Source organism: Cetorhinus maximus, chromosome 13 (assembly GCF_964194155.1).
Source record: "Cetorhinus maximus chromosome 13, sCetMax3.hap1.1, whole genome shotgun sequence".
Classification (NCBI taxonomy): Eukaryota; Metazoa; Chordata; class Chondrichthyes; order Lamniformes; family Cetorhinidae; genus Cetorhinus; species Cetorhinus maximus.
In genome coordinates this window covers 36,096,582-36,124,331 of record NC_135891.1, presented here as the reverse complement: position 1 = coordinate 36,124,331, position 27,750 = coordinate 36,096,582, and the positions used below count along the sequence as shown (strand labels likewise).

The 27,750-nt window shown below is 46.7% G+C and overlaps 1 long non-coding RNA gene across 1 annotated transcript; it reads left to right on the top strand.

Moving 5' to 3' along the window:
- The first annotated feature begins 183 nt into the window (after positions 1-183).
- LOC144689178 (uncharacterized) lies at positions 184-26,844 on the top strand. Its single transcript, XR_013578586.1, has 3 exons — positions 184-347; positions 23,614-23,720; positions 26,676-26,844. It is a non-coding gene; the product is annotated as an uncharacterized LOC144689178 (long non-coding RNA).
- Positions 26,845-27,750: the final 906 nt, after the last annotated feature.

Genomic DNA, 27,750 nt, shown 5'->3' with positions numbered 1-27,750 from the left:
AGTACCTTAAATTTCTGACAATCACGATCACCTCAACAGGATGTGACATATCAGTCCCATAACTTGTAGTCAGTCTTTAAGCAGCAGCAGTAGGAGTCCAATGCATATACTTAGTGTCCCAGTTCATTCTATTTGCATATAGTCTTATCTTCAGATAAAGATCCCACATTACTGTTTTACTAATCCTTGTCATATGATTGATACATTTACATTGAATTGAAGAATGTAACATGGTGGCAGCATGGTTTTGAAGATTCGACTGAGCAGAATACAAGCCTCAACCCTTCATACACAACAGAAGATAATAATTAGTGCAAAAGTGAAAAGACTATAAAGCCTCACCATGTGTAAGTAATCCTGCAGCTCTGTAGGAATCCTGCGCACCATGCCTTTATGCCTTTATGCCTTCTGGGATCACACCTCTTTCCAGCCAGCAGGCACCATCCTAGTAATATTATTAGAATTTGGGAGAGCTTAATTGATATAAGTTTACCTACAGCAAGGATTAAGCAGAAATTGAAATAATATAGCTGGGAAATTAAATAAATCCAGCAAGTATAACTTTAAGCAGAACTCACACATAGAAGAGACCCCATTGCTGCTGCTTTACTGTCCCCATATGAGGTCAGAGGAAGTTAAAACACTGAAGGCTGAGCTGGGAAGTCCATCCAGTAATAGCTCCCAACTGCTAAAAGAAGCCTGTAAAACAAAAAGTATTTTTTCACCGTTTTATTTTACTTTTGAAGTCTACATTTGAAGTCTGCAGTTCCTATCCACACCTAAAATCACTGTTTTGTGGGCAAAGCTTCAGCAAAACCAAAATCAGAAAGAGTTTAACAGCGCCAGCATTGCAGTAAAGCAGTAACCTATGACCAGCTAAAGCAGTGCTCACTAAAGGTACTGCAAGTTGAAGCTAAATTAACTTTAAAAGATAAAAGCAAAAAACTGCGGATGCTGGAATTCCAAAACAAAAACAAAAATATCTGGAAAAACTCAGCAGGTCTGGCAGCATCTGCGGAGAGGAACACAGTTAACGTTTCGAGTCCGTGTGACTCTTCAACAGAACTAAGGGAAAATAGGTGAAATATCAGCTGGTTTAAGGTGGGGGGATAAGAAGAGCTGGATAGAGGGCCAGTGATAGGTGGAGATAACCAAAAGATGTCACAGACAAAACGACAAAGAGGTGTTGAAGGTGGTGATATTATCTAAAGGAATGTGCTAATTAAGGGTAGAAAGCAGGACGAGCAAGGTACAGATAGCCCTAGTGGGGGTGGGGTGGGGTGAAGGAATCGAAAAAGGCTAAAAGGTAGAGATAAAGCAATGGATGGAAATACATTTAAAAATAATGGAAATAGGTGGGAAAAGAAAAATCTATATAAATTATTGGAAAAAACAAAAAGGAGGGGGAAAATCAGAAAGGGGGTGGGGATGGAGGAGAGAGTTCATGAGCTAAAATTGTTGAATTCAATATTCAGTCCGGAAGGATGGAAAGTGCCTAGTCGGAAGATGAGGTGCTGTTCCTCCCGTTTGCGTTGAGCTTCACTGGAACAATGCAGCAAGCCAAGGACGGTCATGTGGGCATGAGAGCAGGGTGGAGTGTTGAAATGGCAAGCGACAGGGAGGTCTGGGTCATGCTTGCGGACAGACTGAAGGTGTTCTGCAAAGTGGTCACCCAGTCTGCGTTTGGTCACTCCAATGTAGGGGAAACCGCATTGGGAGCAACAAATGCAGTAGATTAAGTTGAGGGAAGTGCAAGTGAAATGCTGCTTCACGTAAAGTGAGTGTTTGGGCCCTTGAACGGTGAGGAGAGGGGAAGTAAAGGGGCAGGTGTTGCATCTTCTGCGGTTGCATGAGAAGGTGCCGTGGGAGGGGGTTGAGGTGTAGGGGGTGATGGAGGAGTGGACCAGGGTGTCACAGAGGGAACGATCCCTGCGGAATGCCGCCGGGGGGGTGAAGGGAAGATGTGTTTGGTGGTGGCATCATACTGGAGTTGGCAGAAATGGCGGAGGATGATCCTTTGAATGCGGAGGCTGGTGGGGTGATAAGTGAGGACAAGGGGGACCCTACCATGTTTCTGGGAGGGAGAAGAAGGTGTGAGGGCGGATGCGCGAAAGATGAGCCGGACACGGTTGAGGGCCCTGTCAACCACCATGGGTGGAAAACCTCGGTTAAGGAAGAAGGACGTCATGTCAGAGGAACTGTTTTTGAAAGCGGCATTATCAGAACAGATGCGACGGAGGCGAAGGAACTGAGAGAATGGGATGGAGTCCTTACAGGAAGCGGGGTGTGAGGAGCTGTAGTCGAGGTAGCTGTGGGAGTCGGTAAGCTTGTAATGAATATTGGTGGACAGTCTATCACCAGAAATTGAGACTGAGAGGTCAAGGAAGGGAAGGGAAGTGTCAGAGATGGATCATGTGAAAATGATGGAGGGGTGGAAATTGGAAGCAAAATTAATAAAAATTTTCCAGGTCCAGACGAGAGCATGAAGCAGCACTGAAGTAACCATCGATGTACCGGAGGAAGAGTTGTGGGAGGGGGCCGGAGTAGGACTGGAACAAGGAATGTTCCACATACCCCATAAAGAGACAGGCATAGCTGGGGTCCATGCGGGTACCCATAGCCACACCTTTTATTTGGAGGAAGTGAGAGGAGTTAAAGGAGAAATTGTTCAGTGTGAGAACAAGTTCAGCTAGACGGAGGAGAGTAGTGGTGGATGGGGATTGTTTGGGCCTCTGTTCGAGGAAGAAGCGGAGAGCCATCAGACCATCCTGGTGGGGGATGGAGTGTAGAGGGATTGGACGTCCATGGTGAAGAGGAGGTGGTTGGGGCCAGGAAACTGGAAATTGTTGATATGATGTAGAGTGTCAGAGGAATCACGGAAGTAGGTGGGAAGGGACTGGACAAGGGGAGAGAGAATGGAGTCAAGATAGCAAGAAATGAGTTCCATGGGGCAGGAACAGGCTGACACGATCGGTCTGCCGGGACAGTTCTGTTTGTGGATTTTGGGTAGGAGGTAGAAGCGGGCCGTCCGAGGTTGGGAGACTATCAGGTTGGAAGCTGTGGAAGGAAGATCTCCAGAGGAGATGAGGTCAGTAACAGTCCTGGAAACAACAATTCATCGACACCAACAACCATCCAGGACCTTCCACCCCTGCCTGTCCCTTTGTCCCCATCCCGTCTTCCAATCCGTAAGGGTATGAAACAAAGTCCTTTGCTGAGCACTGAATGTTCAGCGTCAGAAAGGGGAAGGTCAGGGGATATGGTGAATACACAGCCGGGGCTGGGATTGGAAGATGGGGTGAGGACAAAGGGACAGGCAGGGGTGGAGGGTCCTGGATGGGTGTTGGTGTCGATGAATTCTTGTTTCCAGGGCTGTTACTGACCTCATCTTCTCTGGAGATCTTCCTTCCACAGCTTCCAACCTCATAGTCTCCCAACCTCGGACGGCCCACTTCTACCTCCTACCCAAAATCCACAAACAGGACTGTCCCGGCAGACCGATCGTGTCAGCCTGTTCCTGCCCCATGGAACTCATTTCTTGCTATCTTGACTCCATTCTCTCTCCCCTTGTCCAGTCCCTTCCCACCTACATCCGTGATTCCTCTGATACCCTACATCATATCAACAATTTCCAGTTCCCTGGCCCCAACCACCTCCTCTTCACCATGGATGTCCAATCCCTCTACACTTCCATCCCCCACCAGGATGGTCTGATGGCTTTCCGCTTCTTCGTCAAACAGAGGCCCAAACAATCCCCATCCACCACTATCCTACTCCGTCTGGCTGAACTTGTTCTCACACTGAACAATTTCTCCTTAAACTCCTCTCACTTCCTCCAAATAAAAGGTGTGGCTATGGGTATCCGCATGGGCCCCAGCTATGCCTGTCTCTTTATGGGGTATGTGGAACATTCCTTGTTCCAGTCCTACTCCGGCCCCCTCCCACAACTCTTTCTCCGGTACATCGATGATTACTTCAGTGCTGCTTCATGCTCTCGTCTGGACCTGGAAAAACTTATTAATTTGCTTCCAATTCCCACCCCTCCATCATTTTCACATGGTCCATCTCTGACACTTCCCTTCCCTTCCTTGACCTCTCTGTCTCAATTTCTGGTGATAGACTGTCCACCAATATTCATTACAAGCCTACCGACTCCCACAGCTACCTCGACTACAGCTCCTCACACCCCGCTTCCTGTAAGGACTCCATCCCATTCTCTCAGTTCCTTCGCCTCCATCGCATCTGTTCTGATGATGCCACTTTCAAAAACAGTTCCTCTGACATGTCCTCCTTCTTCCTTAACCGAGGTTTTCCACCCACGGTGGTTGACAGGGCCCTCAACCGTGTCTGGCCCATCTCCCGCGCATCCGCCCTCACACCTTCTTCTCCCTCCCAGAAACATGATGGGGTCCCCCTTGTCCTCACTTATCACCCCACCAGCCTCCGCATTCAAAGGATCATCCTCCGCCATTTCCGCCAACTCCAGCATGATGCCACCACCAAACACATCTTCCCTTCACCCCACCTGGCAGCATTCCGTAGGGATCGTTCCCTCCGTGACACCATGGTCCACTCCTCCATCACCCCCTACACCTCAACCCCCTCCCACTGCACCTTCCCATGCAACCGCAGAAGATGCAACACCTGCCCCTTTACATCCCCGCTCCTCACAGCTCAAGGGCCCAAACACTCTTTTCAAGTGAAGCATCATTTCACTTGCACTTCTCTCAACTTAGTCTACTGCATTCGTTGCTCCCAATGCGGTTTCCTCTACATTGGAGAGACCAAACGCAGACTGGGTGACCACTTTGCAGAACACCTTCAGTCTGTCCGCAAGCATGACCCAGACCTCCCTTTCGCTTGCCATTTCAACACTCCACCCAGCTCTCATGCCCGCATGTCCATCCTTGGCTTGCTGCATTGTTCCAGTGAAGCTCAATGCAAACTGGAGGAACAGTACCTCATCTTCCAACTAGGCACTTTACAGCCTTCCGGACTGAATATTGAATTCAACAATTTTAGATCATGAACTCTCTCCTCCATCCCCACCCCCTTTCTGATTTTCCCCCTCCTTTTTGTTTTTTCCAATAATTTATATAGATTTTTCTTTTCCCACCTATTTCCATTATTTTTAAATGTATTTCCATCCATTGTTTTATCTCTACCTTTTAGCCTTTTTCAATTCCTTCACCCCACCCCACCCCCACTAGGGCTATCTGTACCTTGCTTGTCTTGCTTTCTACCCTTAATTAGCACATTCCTTTAGATAATATCACCACCTTCAACACCTCTTTGTCGTTTTGTCTGTGACATCTTTTGGTTATCTCCACCTATCACTGGCCTTCTATCCAGCTATTTTTGTCCCCCGCCCCCCTCAAAGCAGCTTATATTTCACCTCTCTTCTATTTTCCCTTAGTTCTGTTGAAGAGTCATACGGACTCAAAACGTTAACTGTGTTCCTCTCCACAGATGCTGCCAGACCTGCTGAGTTTTTCCAGGTATTTTTGTTTTTGTTTTTAACTTTAAAAGAGCTGTCAAAACAGTCTGAATAGCTGTCAACAGTTTCAGATAGCATTAAAAATCCTGCAAAAAACTGAAAGATGACCACAAAATTTCCATCATTCAATTGGAAGTCAAATGGCCTATCTGAATTTACTTTGTTCCAACAACATTTACAGCTTTGTTCGCTGGACCTTTATTTCCAAATTAGATAAACAAGCCATTAAATTTAAAATTGCTACAGGCAATAAAGGCCTCCACAGACTGAACCCGTCAGGTCTGTCTGACAACCATCTGAGAAATCCAGAAAAAGACATAGACAACACTCGCAGATCAACTACCAGTGCAGCTCAACTTCCCAATGCACAGTCTGGAATTTATGAGCTTTAAACAATAACCAACAGAGACCATTGACCAATTAATACTTAATCCATAAGTAGGTACAGAGACAAGGGGTGTGATTGTGACTTCATAGCAGCAGAGCTAGCCGACAGAATAATCGAGCTTGTGATAGCATTCCCCAACAGAATTGTTCCAAAAAGAATACTTGGACCAACCCAAAGGTTACACCATAGAAGCACTGACACAAAGCAAACACATGTACGAAGCCATAATATTGGGGAGACAGAATCTACAGGCTAAGTGTAATTCATCCACCATTGTCAAGATAGCCAATACAGGCAAGCCTCGAAAGCAATGCGGTCTCATACATGCACTGAGAAATTGCCCAGCTTTTAATGTTGCATGTAAGGCATGTGGCACCACAGGACACTGGAAGCACCAATACTGTAAACAAAGGACAGTTCTGTTGAAGGGTCATGAGGACTCGAAACGTCAACTCTTTTCTTCTCCGCCGATGCTGCCAGATCTGCTGAGTTTTTCCAGGTAATTCTGGTTTTGTTGACAGAAGAGGTGGTTTGACTTCACAAGAAGCCACACCCAAAAGCCACACAGGTACAGCATTCCAAACAACCAGATGCATATACCAAACAGTGTCAAGACAAGATCCAAAAAATATCTAGCTAAGCTATATGGTCAGATAATGAGGATGACCAGACCATCGAGACACAAAGTGAGCAAACATACAGCATGGCGAACATCAAAAAATGTATTGGTACAGTGGTACCAAAAGAGGCCTTTGCCAACACCCAAATTATATGTCCCAAGCTGAAGGGTCAGCATAACTTATAAACTGGATATCAGTGCAGGTGCATACATCCTTCCACTTTGTACACTGAAATCTATGTACTCTCAGAAGTGGCAAGTGATGACTCAACCAAGCACTGTCTAACTAACCATATACTATGGCTCAGAGATTCCATCCCTGGGATCCATTACACTCAAGTGTTGCTACAACTCACCCTGGTCACCCCAGATACTTTAAGTTGTGCACACCGCGAGTCCAGTGATCACAGGCCTATCAGCGTGCAATACCTGTCCATGGTCGCATCAAGACAATGATGACGATCACAGACCACAAGGAGTATCATTGAAAACCTCATGCTTACACTGGGAGAAGGTCACCTAATTCTCCAACACTGATCATTAGTCAACAGGCAGCATGGCACAGTTGAGCCAAATATGTACATCCATTCCAAATGTGCACACTTCATCACATTACGGAACCAATGCAGAATTGCTGTATGGCAGACAAGTTCCCCAGTGCAGGTGGTGGTGGTGTGTGTGTCAGCTTCACCTCTGACTTCTGAGTGGTCCGAATCACTCCCATTCCCTGGGTTCTAGACCTTGGACTTATTTGGGAGTTGTGACAAAGTGCAGCAGACACCTGGTTTTGGTTCAAGAAAAAACTGGGTTTATTGAAGTCACAAATGAACTTATAACATTAGGATTACACTGAGGTTATACTGACCTACAAAGTACACTTAGTTAAGAATGGGGAACACACGGCATAATGAGGGAAAATCACGTTACTAATCCCCTTACCCTTGTCCTACCCCCAAAACCTAACTAAATTGAACTAGGAGAGGTCAGGGATCATGCTCACCAACCAGGGTTCCTTGACAGTTCAAAATCCAGCCAGGTAAGCCGGTTGCAGTTTTGGGGTACGCTCTTTGTGTCCTCTGGAGCCTGCCATCCCCACGTGGTCCTGGTCTGTGGAATCTGCGAAGGTTCTTCAGTTGGGTGGAGGGCGCGGTTGTGGGTGGTCAATCTTAGTGGAGGGCTGAGGTTGCAGTCTTGTTGTCTTCAGGTAAGCCTGCCACCCCGTGCCCTCGTCGTGATGTTGCCTGCGGGCCTGCAAACCTCCAGATCTCCTCCCTGCTTAAACTCTGCTTCAACCGCTCCAAAAACTGCTCACCCTCCTGTGTCGTAACTGGTTGCCCAGTTATACTGTTTTTTCGAATTTCTAATCTCAATCCAAACCAAGGTTAGTTCTTTGTCTGATTTTGGTGGGCTTCCCCAGGTGATTGTTGTCTCGTTTTTAATGGGCTCACATGATGTTTATCATTGTCTTCCTGTCCCCGTAACTAGTCTTGAAGTGAAAGCCATTGTATATGTGGAGTATTGATAGGTTCGCATAATTACATTGATTGCTGCCTTCCAGCCTTAGTAGTTAGTAGCGATTATTTATGCAAGATTTTGATGGGCTTTAGTTTCATGTAAGTTGAAGTCTTTCTCTGGGTTGATTGTTTTAAAGGGAAGAATGTGTATTCTGTCTCCTCTGGTTGGCTGGTTACAGGCAACAATCCACACACACTCAACAAGCCCGGGCATGTCCAGTCCCAGGCCTTCATGGGCTGCAGGGTTCTACACTTAACTCAGCAGTTGGGTCCTCTGCCATAAAAGTCCAAAAGTCATATCCTTGTTGATGAAATGAAAAATGTGGGAATTTTGAGAACCCTTCAGCCCCCTTGTGATACTTAAACCTTGCTTCAAGTATCATACTGGAAAAAAAAACAAAAGCAAAATTCCCGACCCTCCACAGTCAATCTTCCCCTGTAATTACCTATCTAAGATCTCATGACACATACATTCCCCATTCTTTAAAATGTGGTGTACGTAAGCATGCAAGGGCAAAATACAGTTGTTTACATACATCCAAACATTTAGGGGGTCCAACACTCCACTTGATGCACATACATCTTTATTAAAAGAAAACAACACATAAAAGTCTTTCCTAAAAATAACCGAACACAAAAAAAAACAACAATCTTTATTCAGAAACACAAAAAAATATATATGAAAGGCTCAAACAGGTGTACCTCTGTCCACCTTAGCATAATGTTTCTTCCAGGCCCTTTCGTTTTGGAACTCTAGGATTTTGCCTTCTCCCTTGCACTGAGAGCACAACAGGTACAACATTATTCCCAGCTGGCAAACCACGAGGGTGTGGGAAGCCATTCTGACCCATGAAGGGACCTCTATGTTTTCGAAAATATGCCACCAGGGTGGGACTGTGATACCTTGAATCTCTCCCTCTATCTCGTGTGTTTTCTGTTCCAAAGTGTAGAAATACTTTTGTGATAACTCTACAGCTTTTAGTAGTTTAGTAAGATGTTCTGGTAGAGGGGGAATTTCGTAACCGAAATGTGTGACAGAGCTCTGCAGGTTGGTAATGTTTTCCCTAACAGTGAGGTGAACAGTGGAGGGTTCAGGTATGGGGACAATCCGTTCTTGGGCCACTTGAACTTCTGCCTCGGGTTTAAGACAAAAACTACTGTTACTTACTGGACACTGGATGTGCTGTCCAAGCTGGTAGTGGGGCGCACTTGTGGTGACACAATATGTCCCACACCCTATATATGCTACCTGTGGGGGAACATGGCCTTGTGCCATTACCTCCATGGTACAGTTTATAGGCCATGCACCAGCAGTTTTAAACCCGCACTGTGGTCTGGAATAGGCATTCAAGTGCTGGGGACACAGTACTACATGTGCACCCAGCTCCGGCACCCAGAGAGGTCTGTACCTGTTGTCATGTGCTCCCACTTTATGACGTAAGGTGGGACCACTGTGAAACGGACGTGTGCACCCCCTTGAATGACTCCAATGTTCTCCACCCTATATACCGGTGCAGATCAGGCTGTCCCACCCATGACTGGCATCCTCACTACTATACCCATGATGGTATGGTTGGAGCGCCCACAATCTGCTGGGACAGGGTAGGCTTCAGAGGCTAGGCGGAACTGACACAGGCTTAGTGAATTCTCAAATGGGTGGAGGGCTGCGAGGTGCTTGTTGCTTATCCAAGAGGGGACTAAACCTTGCTTTAAATCCTCCAGGTTGCTGTGGCCCTCGCCCAGCAACCATGCCCCGTACAGCACGCACACCTCATTCTGTGCAGCCTGATCTGATGCATTCCTATCCTCTCGAATGAGTGCATTCACTGTTTTGGCATGCCTTTCCAACTCAGCAATAATCTCCTTTAAATGGACCGTCATGGCCTGGTCCTCGTGTAGCTCTGAGCCTATCACTGTGTTCTCCTCTGTTAAAATTTTTCTTAATTGTGTTTTTAAACCATTTATTTGTGTCTGCAATTCTATGTCATCCAGACTGTTTATCACAGAGGATCCTGTATTCTATGCTGTGAAAACATCATTCCAGGTTCCCCTTTTTTGTCTCCCTGCATTGCTAAAGTACTCAGTGTGGGTAGTGTACAGTTCTGTGTTGTCTACATTGGCAAAATTGAATTCGTAGAATTTCCTGAACCTTTCTCTTAACAGGGCCTGGTGTAGCTGTTCTGTCTCCTTGGGGCACCACTCAGGTAAGTGTACCTCTGTGAGGTTTAGAATCACGGAAGCTACCGCGTAGTGTACCCCCTGGGATAGCAGCTTTTCGGTCAGCACTAGTACCAGCCCATTCCCTGGTCCCGTGGTGGTGTCAGGGCACTTCTCCATATGTGTCCTTACTGTCGGGGCCGTGGGCAGGAGCTTTTGGGTGCGTGCCACGAGTTCAGTGGCCTTAACTGATGCTGGAGAGGATGGGGTTATGCAAGTGTGTAGGTGGTAATCCCATTCCACCCCCTTCCCCTTGTCCAGCCATGCTGCGGATCAGATATTGGATACGCCCGTGGGGCAGGTCTTCCGCGATCCCCACATGCAGACATAGATTCCCTGTTCCGATTTCCACCACTTGGCCCAAGCACACGCTCACCCCCCCATGGTTCCCGGTAATGGTCCGATGGGTGTCGTTCCCCAGTCGCTCCCAGTCAGCTGTACCGTCCCCCATGTCTCTGCTCAGCTTCCTGGGCCACCACCACCTTCCCAAGGGAATCTGTCCTCTGCAGGTCAGGCACACGCGTTTCCCCTCAGTGACCCCGACCCGTGTGGCCACAACCTGTATGCTGGGGCAGGGGAGGGAGGCCTCCCCGTAGGTGAACCCGGTCTGCCTGGAGTATCGGGTGGAGTTAGATCCCAGCCACCCTGGCCATCTTCCCACATGGGAATAGGTAGTGATCTCCTTCACGTTACCTTCGCTGCCCCTCGCAGTCACAACCGGTGCTCTCTCCCTTGAGCACCCAAAAATGTGGAAGTCCTCCACGTCATCTCGCCTCCCAGTGGCTATTCCTATCAGGGCGAGTAGGACTATGCCCCCCCATCCTATCGAAATCCTTTCTGTAGGGAGACATAAGAGCATATAGCCAGGTCCCGAACAGATTCGCTGGCTTGGTTAAAGCATAGTCGAGTCTTGTGACCTTGACTCAATACAAACACTCTTAAACAATAATACTTAAACTACCAACCACCTTATTTAAAATTTAACTAAAACACCCAAACTTAACAATCTCAAAATTAACTAACAGAAGCTATGTACATCCGTCGCCCTTCCCCGGGCGGCCAGGTTAATCCCTGTTCGGGCTACAGCACACTACTCCCTTCGGTGAGGCCGACCTGTCCTGTACCTTTGGTCCCTCGCAGCCTGCGGTTGCTGGCTGGGGACCTCTGTCCTCAGATCGATCCCTGACTTGAGGGGCTGCCCTTTTAAACTGGGGAGCCGGTGACCACAGTTTCTTGGGCCGTGGCGTTCGTGGGGACCTTCTAGGGACTCTGGCTGGTGGGGGTTTCTGGCTGGTGGGTCTTCAACCTGAGCCACTGTCCCCTCTTGTGCGGTCTGTGGAATCTCCACTGCCGCTGGCTGGGGATTTCTATCCTCAGGCTGTACCTCTTCTAAACCTGTGTCAGGGGCAGGTAACTCTCTGCCCTCAGGTCCCACCTTGTCTGAGTCCCAGATGAGCGGGGGAGTGTCCCAAACGGTGGGTGGGATGGCCCTTCCCATAAAACAAGCCAGTGCGCCTGCTTGTGCAGTCTGTGAGTTTGCTCCTGCTGCAGGCTGAGGATTTTTATCCTCAGACCTTGCCCCAACTGGCTGTTCCCTTCTCTCGGATTTAAACAACTTACATTGGTTAATGTGGAACCATTTGGTGTGCCGAGGCAGCTTTATGGCGTATACCATGGGGCTTGCCATATCTACAATGCTGTAGGGCCCCATGTATAATGGTTCTAAACTACCTACCCGAGCAAAATTCCTAACCATAACCTGATCCCCTATCTCCCACTCGTGGTGTGTACGGGGTTCTAGCAGCAGTCGGTTACTCCGATGCTGTTTTCCCATGTTTCTAGCAGCCTGCCAGTGAACCTGTTTAAGGTGTTCAAACAGATTCCTGACCAAGCTGTCCCAGTTCACCTCTCTGGGCTGACCCTCTGTGAGCACAGGGGCTAGCACATGGGTGGAGGTCCGCATAACCCTACCAGTCATGAGCTCGTGTGGGGAATACCCCGTGCGTTTTGACTGGCTGGCTCAGATCCCCATTAGGACCAACTTCTACCCACTTTCTAGGTGAGTCTACCGTCTCTTTCCTCAGCCTTCCTTTCAAGGTTCTGTTCATCCTCTCTACAATCCCTGAGGACTGTGGGTTGTGTGCAACGTGCCATTTACCCTCTGTGCCGAGTACCATAAGGGTATTTTGCATGACCTGCCCGGTAAAGTGGCTCCCTTGGTCGGACTCCACATACTGTGGTAGCCCCCATCGTGAGAACACCTCCCTGATCAGAATCCTGGCTGTACTCAGAGCCATGGCTGTTCAGCAGGGAAAGGCTTCTACCCATTTTGTGAACACATCCACCAGGACTAGGCAGTATTTATAGCCTCCCTGGGCGCCCGATGTAGTCGATCTGGATCGACTGCCATGGTCCCCCTACCCTCCTGATGTGTCCCATAGGTACCTTCCTTTTGTGCGGGTCAGGGTTGTTAGCAGCACACATCAGACAGCTGGCACAGAACTCATGGACATCTTCTCTGAGTCCTGGCCACCATCCTGCCTGTTCCACCCGCTGCCAGGTGGTCTCAGGCCCGGGATGCCCCGCTCCTTGACCCTCATGGGCCAGTTGAAGGAATTCCCTCCTGTGTTGCTGCGGTGCTACCCATTGCTCTCCCTTAAACAGCATGCCCCCCTTTACAGAGAGGGCTGCTGTGCTGTAAGGGCCCTCTACCCTTTTCCCTTCTACCACTGCACTGAGGACTGTATTGAGGACGGGGTCGTGGGTTTGGACCGTCTTACAGTCCGGGGTTAAAGCAACCCCTGCACTCCCCCGTGTCCCATTCCTACCCGTGACTGCTGTTATAGGACGGGACCCATATGGGTCCCAGAAAATGCCTGTGCGGGCACCCTCCTCAGCTAGCCTGCTGGTTGCCCTCACTCCGGGGTTCGGCGGAGGAATGGGCTTTCACCTTATGGATGGAAACCTCCCCTTCCTCCCCCACTGCTGCTAAGATTTTCTCCAGCAAGGGTTTCACTGTGAGGGGTCTCCCGTCAGCGGAGGTGTATCTACGGCGGGACCAGATGGACAGGTACTCCGTACACGAATTGCATGTGAACATGCTGTCCGAGCAAATCGTGTATGGGGTGGGGAAGATCTCAGGGTGTGTAACCACGTACACTACCGCAGACAGTTCAGCCTGCTGGGCACTCATGGTGCTGGGGAGCTTAATTGCCAGGGCAAGGTTTGCCACTGGGTCATAAACTCCACACCCCGTGAGTCGCTCACCAGCAGATACTGTGCTGGAGCCATCCACATAGATTTCATGGCCTGTGGGGTGTATCCCAGCCTGTAAACCTATGTCTATTTCCCAAACCCCTTCTATGGAACACCGGTGGGCTGTTCCAGGATATACCAGGTTAGCTGCGACCTTTGGCTTGCAGAGCCCTTTTACTTTTAGGTCCATCTGTGAGAGAAGCAGGTTCCAGCGAGCAATGCGGGCACTGCTCACTGTCCCATCCTTGATTCTCCCATCCAAGAGCATCTGGATGGGCGTGTGATGGGTGAGAAGGGTGATGGGAGAGGTGCCTGTGAAGATCAGCGATCTTTTCACAGCCCAATGTGTGGCCAAGAGGTGCCTTTCACAACTGGAGTAGCTCTTCTCCACATCTGTGAGTATCCTGGAGGAGTAGACCACCGGTCTCAGCTTGCCATGCCGCTCTTGGAGCAGCGCAGCACTCAGGATGTCCCCGCTGGCTGCTGCCTCCAGGAAGAACTCTTTCCCTCCATCTATGGCCCCTAGAGCTGGTGCAGTCTGCAGATCTTTCTTGAGCCTGACAAATGCTGCCTGGCACCCCTCATCCCAAACCCACTCCACTCCCTTATGCAGAAGTCGGAGCAGAAGGGCTGCTGTGGCCACATAGTCCTCAATGAAGTCTCTGCAGTACCCGGTTAGCCCTAGAAACGATCTCACTCCCGTGACTGTGTTGGGGACTGGTAACTCCTGTACTGCTTCCTGTCTAGCTTTATCTATGGCCCTTCCCCCAGCGCGTATTGTGAGGCCCAAGAATTTCACCTCCTGCTGGCCATTCTGCGCTGTCTTTGGGTTCACTTTAAAACCTTCCTGCCTGATCAGTTCCAGCAGTCCGGCCAGAAGTGGGCCATGCTCCTCTCTCCAATCGGTGAATAGGAGCAGGTCATTCAAGTATTGTACCAGCCGCCTGGGCTGGCTGAAGCCCTTTAAACTGTTTGCATGCATTGGTGGAAAATGCTGGGGCTATTGTGGAAGCCCTGAGGCAGACAGTTCCAGGTGTCCTGTTGCCCTGTAAAGGTAAAGGCAAACTTGTACTGATCCTCTCTCCTTAAAGGGATGAACCAAAACCCGTTGGAGATATCCAGCACCGTGAAAGTGGTCGCGGATGCTGGGATACTTCCTATCAGGTCGGCAACTGCTGCTACCGTGGGTGCACAGGCTGGGATGTTACTGCTGAGCACCCAATAGTTCACTGTGGCCCTCCAGGAGTTGTCTGGTTTTCTAACCGGCCACAGTGGAGAGTTCACGTGGGTGGCTATTGGTCTCAGGACCCCCTGTTGCATTACGGAGGACATGGCTGCTTCCATGTCTGGCTCCGCTTCTCTGGGGAAGTTATATTGCTTTTGTGGTTGAGCCATAGGGTCCCCCATCTACACTGACCTCGAACCCGTTGACCCTCCCACGGTCGTGTTTGTGTGTGGCAAATATGGCTAGGTGGGCTCACACAAATGCCTGGAACTCCCTTGGGGTATTACTGACCATGAGTTGGAGGTTATAACCCTCTTTAGGCTTCATGGTGCACAGGATCTCCTTCCCCTGTTTCCCTGGGATGACTACTACTCCGCCTTCCTTTTCTGTTTTTGCCCCCCATAGGCAGTGATTCCTCAAATCCACTAGGATCCCGTGGCCTACAATAAAGTCGGCTCCCAGGATCCCTTTTCCACCCTCCACTTCCCACTTCATTAGGATACAGGTCCACTTAGAGCAGAGTGTTCCTAAACGAATGGTCAGCGGGATGGAAAATGAGGCAGCATGTTCTTTACCTGTGAATCCTGACAGATTGTATGGGACCCCGTTAGATAGAGGTGAGGTGGTGGGGTTAGCTGAATGGATCACGGTACAAGATGCTCCTGTGTCCAACAGATAGGTCCCCTTCACCTCTTCTACCTCCATCTTAACGAGGGGTCTCTTCCATAAGTCGTAGGTAAGGGTACACAGGTAAACAGGATGCGCTGGTTCTAGTCAGGGTTGTGGGTTAGATGGGGCTGATGGGGATTGTGATGGGGTGGTGGCTGCTACCCTCACTGGGCCAGTCAATAGGGTTCTCATGGCATCCAAAAATGACTCGACCGTGGCAGGAGGGATTCCTGTCTCTGCCTTTTGGGCTGGGGTTGAGGAATTCCTTCCCTTGTTATCTTTCCAAGGATTCTTACACTCCTTCCTCCAGTGTCCATTCTTCCCACACCCATAACAGTTGAGCTTTGTGCTGGAAGGGTTATTCCCTTCCTGATGCCACTCCTTCCTACCCTGGCCGGGTTTCATTTCATGCACCTTCCCTTTAGGTGGGTGTGCATCAGTTCCTTTACCATTACGGTAAGCTATGGTCAATTGTCTGATCACTGTGAGTTCGGTAGTCAGGGGATTCTTTGGGTCAAACCACATTCCTGCCACGGCCCTGACCTGTGGCAAGCTGTTTGCCACCAGGCAACAGAGCCAGTGGGCCCGCTGATCCTGGTCCAGGTTAGCCGGTTAGGCGTCCCACTGCATGCGCTCCTATACACCGGCTACAACCTGTCTGCAAAAGCCTGCGGGGGTTCTCCTACGAGCTGCACTGTTTTTTCCACCCGGGAGAAAGGACTTCCCTCATTCATCCCCATGGCCTCAAGAACTTCCTCCTTGAGCTCCCCATAATCACACTGCCCCATCTTACATTGGTCAGAGAGGGACTGGAAGAGCTTACTCTCCAGGGAGAATAGCAGCATTTGGCCTCTTCAGCATCATTGCACTTGTTGATGCTTGCTGCTTGTTCCACTTCCCTGAAGTGGACCGAGGGATCCCCATTTGCCGCAAGTTTAGTTAAATGGCTTACCATGGCCCTAAGCTGTTGGGTGCCGTGGGGAATTACAAACTGGTTTTGGAGGGGTCCCTCATCCCCGTTATCAGCGGGCGGGCCGAACCTTTGCTGCCGGGCCGGGCACACGGCCCTGGTCCCAGCCTTTCTTGCTGGGGTTTTTCCTCCTCAGCTTCTGCCCCTAATTCCACCTCTACCTCCTGCCAGATTTCGCTAAAGCTTGGTGCTACAGATGGTGGTCGTGGGCCCTCCTGCTCCTCAACCGGGTAGTCCCTTGGCACTACCTGTGGTGTCTGAACTGTCCTCCCCAGGTTCCCTGTGAAGACGACCTGGGCTGCACTAGGGCTTATGAGGCACACCATGCCTTTTGCCGTCCTCAGAGCAAGGTTCAGACTCTCTATCTGCTTCTGACAGGGGCCATGGTCTGCATCCTCAAACCCCTCTGTGCTCACTACCTTATAGGCTGCCTGTAAGCCTTTTACTTTCTCCTCCTGCTCTCTTACTTGTCTTGCTAGGCGGGCATTCTTTTCCCGCAACCCCAGCTCATTGTTCTTGGCCTCGGTGACCTGACACTGTAAATATTCCTGCTGGGTCTTATGCTCCCCCACTAACTGCACCCTTTCCTGGTTCAGAGCCTGCAATGCTAACAGTAACTTCTCCCCTGCCAGGGCCTTTATTTGGACTTCCAGGGCTGACTTCTGAATCTCAGCTGCCTGTGCTTCAACGAGCCTGTCCAAAAGTTGGATCTGTTTCTTGAAGCACATCAGCCAGACTGCCTTTTCTATGGATTTTTTTATGATCCTTCCCTTCTGTCCATTTCGCTGCAGCATCTACCAGGCACCCAGCCTTTAATGGATTAGTGTCCCATTTTTTTTCCGTATTCACCTTACTGAACACATAATTTGAAATCCTCTCTTCCATTACAGTTCTCTCTTCCAAATCAGTGTCCACTGTATCGCACCCCTTTTGCCAAGACCCTGCCGCGGTCGCCATCATGTAGGGGGTGGTGGTGTGTGTCAGCTTCACCTCTAACTTCTGAGCAGTCCGAATCACTCCCACTCCCTGGGTTCTAGACCTTCGACTTATTTGCGGGTTGTGACAAAGTGCAGCAGACAACTGGTGTTAGTGCAAGAAAAAAACTGGGTTTACTGAAGTCACAAATGAACTTATAATATTAGGATTACACAGAGATTATACAGACCTACAAAGTACACTTAGTTAAGAATGGGGAACACACGGCATAATGAGAGAAAATCACGCTACTAATGCCCTTACCCTTGTCCCACCCCCAAAACCTAACTAAATTGAACTAGGAGAGGTCAGGGATCATGCTCACCAACCAGGGTTCCTTGACAGTTCGAAAATCCAGCCAGGTAAGCCGGTTGCAGTTTTGGGGTACGCTCTTTGTGTCCTCTGGGGCCTGCCGTCCCCACATAGTCCTGGTCTATGGAATCTGCGAAGGTTCTTCAGTTGGCTGGTGGGCACGGTTGTGGGTGGTCGATCTTCGTGGAGGGCTGCGGTTGCGGCCTTGTTGTCTTCGGTTGAGCCTGCCACCCTGTGCCCCTCGCCATGATGTTGCCTGCGGGCCTGCAAACCTCCAGATCTCCTTCCTCCGCTTGGCTCAGCTCCCTACTTAAACGCTGCTTAAACCGCTCCAAAGCTGCTCACCCTTCTGTGTCAGCTTTACCTTTGTAACTGGTGGTCCAGTTATACTGTTTTTTTGAATTTCTAATCTCAATCCAAATCAAGGTTAGTTCTTTGTCTGATTTTGGTGGGCTTCCCCAGGTTATTGTTGTCTCATTGGTTTTAATGGGCTCGCATGATGTTTATCGTTGTCTTCCTGTCCCCGTAACTAGTCTTGAACTGAAAGCCATTGTATATGTGGAGTATTGATGGGTTCACATAATTGCAATGATTGCTGTCTTCCTGCCTTAGTAATTAGTAGCAATTATTTATGTAAGATTTTGATGGGCTTTAATTTCGTGTAAGATGAAGTCTTTCTCTAGGTTAATTGTTTTAAAGGGAAGAATGCGTATTCTGTCTCCTCTAGTTGTCTGGTTACAGGCAACAATCCACACTGCACTCAACAAGCCCGGGCATGTCCAGTCCCAGGCTTTCATGGACTGCAGGGTTCCATACTTAACTCAGCAGTTGGGTCCTCTGCCATAAAAGTCCAAAAGTCATATCCTTGTTGATGATATGAAAAATATGGGAATTTTGAGAACCCTTCACCAGTCCTCATTCATTGATACTCCCAGGAGTGCATAATGTATTACTCAAAAACAGGGTAGGATGAAAGATGCCCATGACCAACATGCGCGTAATGAACATCGGACAGAAACGTTGAGTGCAACACTCAACTGATGGCGCCTGGAATCCAACAGTAATCATCAGCATATGCTCAGAACCAAGGTCGTATCAAGTATGAACACCAAATGGCATAACAGTGCGACGAAACAGATGCCAAATCAAAACAATACTACAACTAGAAACACCGAGATAAAAACAAAAAACTACTGCGGATGCTGGAAATCCAAAACAAAAACAGAATTACCTGGAAAAACTCAGCAGGTCTGGCAGCATCGGCGGAAGGGTCTTTGAAGGGTCATGAGGACTCGAAACGTCAACTCTTTTCTTCTCCGCCGATGCTGCCAGACCTGCTGAGTTTTTCTAGGTAATTCTGTTTTTGAACTAGAAATACCGAGTAGTCCTATTGTAAACAAAACATGGCATAAGAAGCAGCACAAACAAAGCACCCCTCACCAGCATTCTGAAAACGTACAGCAGCCTCCAGCATAGGTCACCATAACTAAAGGTGGATGGATACAAAACTACTGATACGTTTCAGAGACCTGTAAATTTATTGCTTTGTATAATGGTTTATTCAGACACAATGTTATTTTGTTTTGCTGTCATTTAAATAGTTCAATTCTTTAAAGGTAAACCTCTAGTTTAGAAAAAAGGAGGCTGTTGTGATATGAGGTACATACAGCTTTATGGGGGCGTATCTTAAACTGTCAATCAGTCAACGACATTGATAGGAATGGAAAGGAGGTTCTACTGAGAGAATTTGAACAGTTTGGAGCTAAATTACGAAACAGAGCCTCCAAGGTAATAATCTCAGAATTACTACCTGAGCCACGAGCAAACTGGCATAGGGTAAATAAAGTCAAGGAGTTAAATGCATGGCTCAAAGATTGGTGTGAGAGAAATGGGTTTCAGTTCATGGGGCACTGGCACCAGTACTGGGATAGAATGGAGCTGTTCCGGTGGGACAGGCTTCACTTGAACTGTGCTCGTACCAGTGTCCTGGCGAATCGAATAAATAGGGCTGTAGACGGCTTTAAATTAAATAGAAGGGGGGGAGGAGGGTACTGGAGAGTGGATACGTAGGCTTACAAAGCAATAGGATATGGCAGCATTACAGGGCAGCTATTTAGGTAATGATTCCCAGAGTGTGACAGGAAGGGACAGAGTTTTCAAACGTTAAAAAAAAGCAGCAAATAGGGTCAAAGGGGGAAAAAAATGGTAAAAAGGCAAAATTAATGGCTCTTTACTCTTTACTCGGAACAAGATAAATGAATTAACGGCACAGATAGAGGTTAATGGGTGTGATCTTATAGCCATTACAGAGACATGTTTGCAAGGAGGTCAAAGCTGGGAAGACGACACTGGTGGGAGTAGTTTATAGACCCCCTAACAGTAGCTAAATTGTAGGACAGAGAATAAATCAGGAGATAATGAGGGCACGTAAAAAATGCAGTACATTAATCATGGGTGACTTTAATCTTCATGTAGATTGGGAAAACCAAATTATCAGAGAAAGCCACAAGGGAGAATTCATAGAGTGAATTCGGAACAGTTTCCTAGAACAATATGTTGTGCATCCAACCAGGGATCAGGCTATTTTGGATCTGGTAATGTGTAATGAGGCAGATTTAATAAATGATCTCAGAGTGAAAGGTCCCCTTGGAAACAGTGGCCATAATATGGTAGAATTTAGCATTCAATTTGAGAGTGAGAAACTTGAGTCGGAAAGAACTGTGCTAAACTTAAATAAGGGTAATTACAAAGGAATGAGGGCAGAGTTGGCTGGAGTGGACTGGGGAAGGAGTTTATCAGAAAAGAGGGTTGATGAGAAATGGGAGATGTTTAAGAAAATAGTCCATGACTCACAACAAAGAGATATCCCAGTGAGGAAGAAGGATTCTAGGAAGGGGATAAACCAACCATGGTTAACCAAGGAAGTTAAGGATAGTATCAAATTGAAATAAAAAAATATACAATGTGGCAAAGATTAGTGGTAAGCCAGAGGATTGGGAAAATCCTAAAAACCAACAAAAGATGACCAAAAACTAATAAAGAGGGAGAAAATAAAATTTGAGGGTAAACTAGCAAGTAATATAAAAACGGAGTGTAAGAGCTTCTTTAAATACATAAAAAGGAATACAGAGGCCAAAGTGAGCATAGGCCTCTTAGAGAATGAGGCTGGGGAAATACTAATGGGGAACCAGGAAATGGCAGAGAAGTTGAATAAATATTTTGGATCAGTCTTCATGGTAGATGACACTAATAGCATTCCAAAAATACTAAATAATCAAGGGGCAAAAGTGGGGGGGGAGGAAATAAATACAATAACTACCACTACAGAGAAAGTACTAGGGAAACTAATGGGGCTAAAGGCCGATAACTTCGCTGGACCTGAGGGGTTGCATCCTAGGATCTTAAAGGGATTGGCTACGGAGATAATGAATGCACTGGTAGTAATCTTCCAAGAATCCTTAGATTCTGGAAAATTGCCAGAGGATTGGAAAGCTGCCAATTATTTATTCAAAAAGGGAGGGAGACAAAAAACAAGTAACCAAAGGCCAGTTAGCTTAACATCCATCACTGGGAAAATGTTAGAGTCTATTATAAAGGATGTAATAGCAGAGCATTTAGAAATGCATAATATAATCAAGCAGACTCAGCATGGCTTCATGAAGTGGAAATCATGCCTGATAAATTTATTAGAATTCTTTGAGGAGGTAACAAGCAGGATAGATAAAGGGGAAACCAGCAGATGTAATATGTTTGGATTTTCAAAAGGCATTTGTTAAGGTACCGCACATAAAGCTACTTAATAAGATAAGAGCCCATGGTGTTTGGGGTAGTATATTAGCATGGATAGAGGATTGGCTAACTTATTGAAGTCAAAGGTCAGAGAGTTGGGATAGGGGGGCATTTTCAGGGTGGCAACCTGTATCTATTAGAGTGTCACAGGGATCTGTGACAGGGATCAATGGGCAGGACTTTCAGCTCGGTGTGCGCCTGACACGCCCAAGCGTGAAATAGCTCATGATGACATCGGGCGGGCGTCCCGACGTCATATTGCATTCATGCGATATTTCGGTCGGCGGGCACGCGCAGGAGTCGGCAGCATGCCCGCCGACAATTAAGAGCCCTATTAAGGCCCTTAAACTGGTAATCAAGTTGAATTTTTTGCTGCCCGCCCAACTGTACAGTTGGCGGGCAAATGAACAGGCCAGACAGCCTTTGCATTTTTTGAGAAACCTCATCCATGGGCAGGACGAGGTTTCCGTAATTAAATCTAAAAAAAAGAAAAATGTTTGGGCAGGATTTTAAAACCATCATGTAAATATGTGTGAGTCCGCTGTGCAGGCATTTTTTTCCAGATTTTTAACATATTTAATTTTGTTTTTAAAAATATTCAGCTCCCTGAGGCAGCTCTGTGCCTTCAGGGAGCTTTTAGGAAGCGCACCTCTGCACACAGGCAAACTTCAGCGCTTGAATTCCTGCTGCCCCCACCCCGGCAGCACTGAAGCTTTCAACGCATGGCTTTCAGACATGGCTGGACGTTAATTAGCCGGCCAGCGCGACATTGCGGCCGTGGGCATTCAGGCCAAACTCCTGCAAAATCAACTTCGATGGACTGGGCACTGTGTCCAGATGGTTGAAAAGCGTCTCCCCCACCACATCCTGTTTTCTCAACTCTCAAATGGCCAATGTTCCTGGAGAGGATGAAGAAAATGCCTCAAAGACACTGGTTGAAGCTCTCCTCGAAGTGCCGCAGAATTGACAGTTATGACAGGGAAGAGCTTGCAACCAATCGTTCAGAATGGTGACAATCTATCCATCAAGCTGCAGCACAATATCTTAATAATGAGGCAGAGTGGCAGCAGAGAAGGAGAGAAAAGGAAGCAACTGTCATCCTTGAGTCGAGGGACAGAGGACAACCACACTAAAAAAGGTTGGTAATTCAGCATCTTATACCATGTCACTCCCCTTCATAGAGTTTTCTTCTTTCCTGACTCACCTCCAACTTGCTACACACTTCCCCTTACAAAGCTGAGTGCTCCTAAAGATGGCTGTCTCCATAAAGGTTCCAAAACTTCTGAAAGTCAGGCTCTTAATAAGCCCTTAAATAGTTTAATTGGCCTGAATAGACATGGGGCAGTTCCAGGGCCTGCCCTCTCCCTAGCCCTCACAAAAGCTGCTGTCAACAGAAACTGAGGTGAAACTTCTGCCAATGCGACGTAGCGGCCTTTCTGTTCTCCTGCCCGCCTCCGTTCTGGTCTGACTGGGACAAGAAAATCTGGCCCCATGTGTCTGTTGGTATTTCCGCTGGTGAACTATCGTTGAGTTCTCCAAGCATACTTTGAATGAACCATTTCCATGTTAAGAAAATAACAACCAGTTCCACAATCCTGTGGTGGAGACAGAACAAAATGTTCTTTGCCTCAATTCTTTGATCTGCACTGTCTTTGAAAAGTGGCTCCTTTTGAAAGTATGGGTCACAGAATTAACCCTGCACCATCCTTTTTAGTGATACTGAGTCCCCAACAGAAAATTGCAGCTATTTCACATCTATAGTTCTTGTGAATGCAGCTCCCGTCTTGAATTTCACCACCTCCTTGTCATAAATGGAGTCATGTAAGGTTTACACTCAGGCATGTTCACTCACATACACAAATCCCATGGCCTCACTTCACATAAGTAAAGAAATATGCCAGGCAAATAGAGGCTACACTTGTGGCCAGCACCAGTCTCATTACTTTTATTTTAAATGGGATGTTGAAACTGAGGCCCCATCCCCCACTGCAAGAGCATATAAGCTATCCCATGACACCAGCCATACAGGAACAGTGAGTTCTCCCCACGTCTAACATTCACCCCTCAAATAATATTATGAGTATTATGATTCGGGAGTCATTCATTTCATTTGTTGCTTCCAAGAGCACAAATTTAGTGCCACATTATAGTGATTTTAGATAAATTCTTTCCTACTGTTTTAGGGTCACATGATTGTGCTGACGAATCAGCCCTAAGCTTGGGTAATCTTAGAGGCGGAGCTTTTCTGGTCATGGACCTGGTTCAAGGATATAGCTTCTTCAAGAGCTCTGTAAATAAAGCTCTGTTTCAAGTAAGAAACCTGTCCGGTACACCAAGTTTATTACAATTGGCGACAAAGATAAAAAGTTCCGATGCTACACCTCGCCTCGTGAATGTGAGTACATCAATTCTTAAGGAAAGAAAGAAAAGTATACTCACCAGTCATGCCACTCTTCAGCAAAATCAACCCTTATGAATCGTCCATAGAAGACTGGAGCCAGTATATTGAGCGCCTAGGTTTTTATTTTGTGGCGAATTAAATAACAGTGGAGGAGAAGCAGAAAGCAATTTTTTAAATGTCTGTTGGATCAAGGCATATAACCTCATCCATAGTCTGACAGCACCGAACGTACCCAATTTTAAACTTCTACCAAGTTGGTAGACCTCGTGAAGGCACATTTTCAGCCAAGGCCATCGGTAATTATGCAGAGATTAAAGTTCAACTCCAGAGTAAGAGCCCTGGGTGAGTCAATCACAACTTATACCATGAAGTTAAAACAGTTGACTGAGACTGCGACCTCAGAGATACGCTCAATGACATGTTGCAAGATCATTTGGTTCGTGGTGTTCACGGCGATGCTATTCAGCGCCATGTACTTGCGCAGTTAATATTGATCTAAAGTGCATCATGGAAATAGCGCTAACAATGGAGAGCGCTGAGAGGGACTCGCAGGCTATTCAGGGTGTTCAGTTGGGGTGGGAACCTACCACCAGGAGTGGCATGAAAACCAGAGAGACAGCCGTGAAGTGGGAGACAGTCTCTACTGCTCAAAATACAAAAGGGCATACTGGGAGCATCTCACCAGCGATTCATAAATTAAATTTCTACCGATGTGGGGGTAACCATGTACCAGAAACCTGCAGATTTAAAGAGGCAGAATGCCATTTCTGTCACAAAAAAGGGAATGTAATAAAGCAATACAAGGTGAAATCGAGACAGCCAATCAGACAGCAGACTAAGCTGATTTAAGTGCACAACATAACTGAACCAGAAGCTGCTGATACTGATATCTATTCCCTATACAATGTCAAAGCAGTAAAAACTGAACCAATCACTGTCTAACAAAAATCAATTAATCTTGGTTTGGAAATTTTCATTTGATCTGACCTCAACAGCTTTCTGGGGGTCTTGTGCCTCAATGGCTAGTGTCCCTGTCTCTGAACCAGAAGCTCTAGGTTTGAGTCGCACTCCAGGACTTGACATCTGTGGAAGGTGCATTCATAATGCAACTTGTAAATCCTTCCAAAATGCTTATGGCAGGCAGGAAGAGCAGGAGAGATTCCTGGTCAGCCATGTGATGGAAAGAAAGTTGGAGCCTCCACCATCAATATCCAAAGCTCCAAAGTACAACATGCATGTAAATGTGCATGTTGCCACAGCAACTCAGCCTTGCTGAGTGATCTGGAACACACACAACAGATTTTTGGGAGAGAGAGTCCCAGATTTCCTCTACGCTTCATGTGAAAAAGTGCTTTCTACATCACTCCTGAATGACCCAGATCTAATGTAAAAGTTCTACCCTGTTGCTCTGGACTCCCTCACCAGAAGACATTGTTTCTCCCTATCTACCCTATCAACTCCTTTGATCATCTTAAACAACTCAATTACATTACCCCTAAACCTTCCACTTTCAAGGGAATGCAACTTCTTCTCATAATTTTAACCTTTTTAGCCCAGTATTTTTCTTTGATAGTCATCAATTAAATGTAACTTCAAATTTGACATTTTTTGAGAGAGCTTAACCTTTGGCTATCACCTCAGCCATATAAAATGGTCAACTATTAACCTGGCCTACAGAAGATAAGCCAAGGGTATATCTTTGAGAGAATTCAGAGATAATAGAGTGGGAGCAGGAGGATAAGCCATTGTCATGTGATGCTATGGTTATAGTTGGATAGGTAAATGGAAGCAAGTGAGGGCTATCCTATTGCACTGGACAATAAATAAGATGCATTACTGAAATATGGTGTGTGTCACTTGTATATTGGGTGTTTAACTGTATTCAGGTGCCAGGCATTAACTGGGGATTCATCTCTACTCATACACATAGGAACAGTCTGAAATTGGGCTATTGGGTTTGAGGGGCAGAATATATAATGTTCAGGCTCTGATGCTAAGAGCTTGTAAGTGTATAAGGATTTGTCTCCTGTGTTCTATCCGACACTAATACAAAAACAAAATACTGTGGATGCTGGAAATCTGAAATAAAAACAGAAAATGCTGCAAATACTCAGCAGATCTGGCAGCATTGGAGAGAAACAGAGTCAACGTTTCAGGCTGATGACCTTTCAGCAGGACTGAGGTAATCAACCTGAAACGTTAATTCTGTTTCTCTCTCCACAGATGCTGCCTGACCTGCTGAGTTTTTTTCTGACGTTTTCTGTTTTTATTTCTATCGCTGCCTGATCATCTGAGTTATTTGACATTCAGATGTGGAAGGCTGCAGAAAAGAATATGGGGAATAATGCACCAGGGTCAGGATATAATTTGTGATTCAGATTAGGGCAATTTCGCTGCTGTGCAGCAGCCAGAACACTGATTGGCAAGATTCAAACATGGAATTGCAGGAAAAATGGACACAGATTTGAGTTAGCAACACTTTCAAGGACTTTGAAAATGAATGGAGGTTGGAGAAGGGGTGGTTGTTTTGAAAAGACAGAGGTGCTATGGTGTGTTTCTTGAGAGGGTAATGATGGTGGTATTGAAAGGGAGGGGTCAATAGCTAAGGTGAAGGAATAATTTAAAATATCAACTAGTATGAGGAAGGTGAGTCAATAGTTTAGTTAGAATTGACCAAGGGAGTAGATCTCATGCAGAGAATAATCCAGGAGAGGGTATAAGGTGAGATATAATGTTTGGCTCCTGTACAGTATCTGCAGACAGGGAAAATAAATGTAACAAAGTCCATGGGATTGCAAGAATTTCAATCAAATTGACTATAGCCATTTTGAAATTTCATTCTAGATACCTGGATAAATCTAATGGTGTCCTGTATTAAAGCCCATGAAGAGTCTCCAATATGATATTGAGTGTGACACCACCATGCAGAAAGGTTTAGTGATCTCTGGAGCTGAAAGACATGAAAATCATAAAGAAGGAAAGGTTCCGCCATTATAACTAAGTTCTTTCTAAAATAAAGTTGCAAATTCGTATACAATTTCTCCCTCTCCTGCCTGTATCAAACAAGATATATGAATAGCTATCTGTCTTTTGCACTGAGGAAGTAGAAGCTGAATATTGGCACCTCCACTTTCACCTTGAGTTGCATTAACTGTCCTGTAGCCTAATGCTTAGTTATGAGTTATCTAGTAGTATTCACACCTCTGAATCAGAGGTCGAGGGTTCAAATCTCATTCCAGTGACTTGAGCTCAAAAATTTGGTGTGTTAGTATCTAATAGGTTCTGTGATGGATGTTAAATGCCTAGTAGTTTAAGGTAATCATGTGTTGGGTATTGATTAGTTAATTATATTCAGATGTGTATATAAAGAAGAGTCAACAAGTACTGGGTGTCTAGTGTTAGAGTGGAGAAATAAGCTCTGTGGCAAACAATTAACAGTCTCCACCAAAGCATCCTAGTCTCACTGTTGTCTTCACAACCAGGTTTGAGAATTCCACTGACATTTGGTAGCAGAGGATAGTTGCCTGAAAGTGAAGATTGGAGGACTAAGATTTACTTCCAGACAGAAGGCTGGTATTGGAGTTTTTTTTTTGAGAGAAGATTGTATTGGAGGCTCTGAAGAAAGTCGACTGAAACCAGGCATAGGGTGGCAGGATATGATTTTCCACCACTGTTTTGTGAAATGGCACCTTATGATCACTGGAAAAATACATGTATGGACACAGGTTATGTCACTACTGAAAAGAAAGCAAGGGGTAGCTTTGGCACTTTCGCTTCCTGCCAGGATGAAGATCACAGTATTCTTGGAACTAGACACTCAGGAACTAGAAAATGAAGAAGTCTTGGACATTCTCTTGAGATTCCTAGATAAAGTTTATATGAAAGATAACTTTTTGAATGCCTATGATGCTTGGTCAGA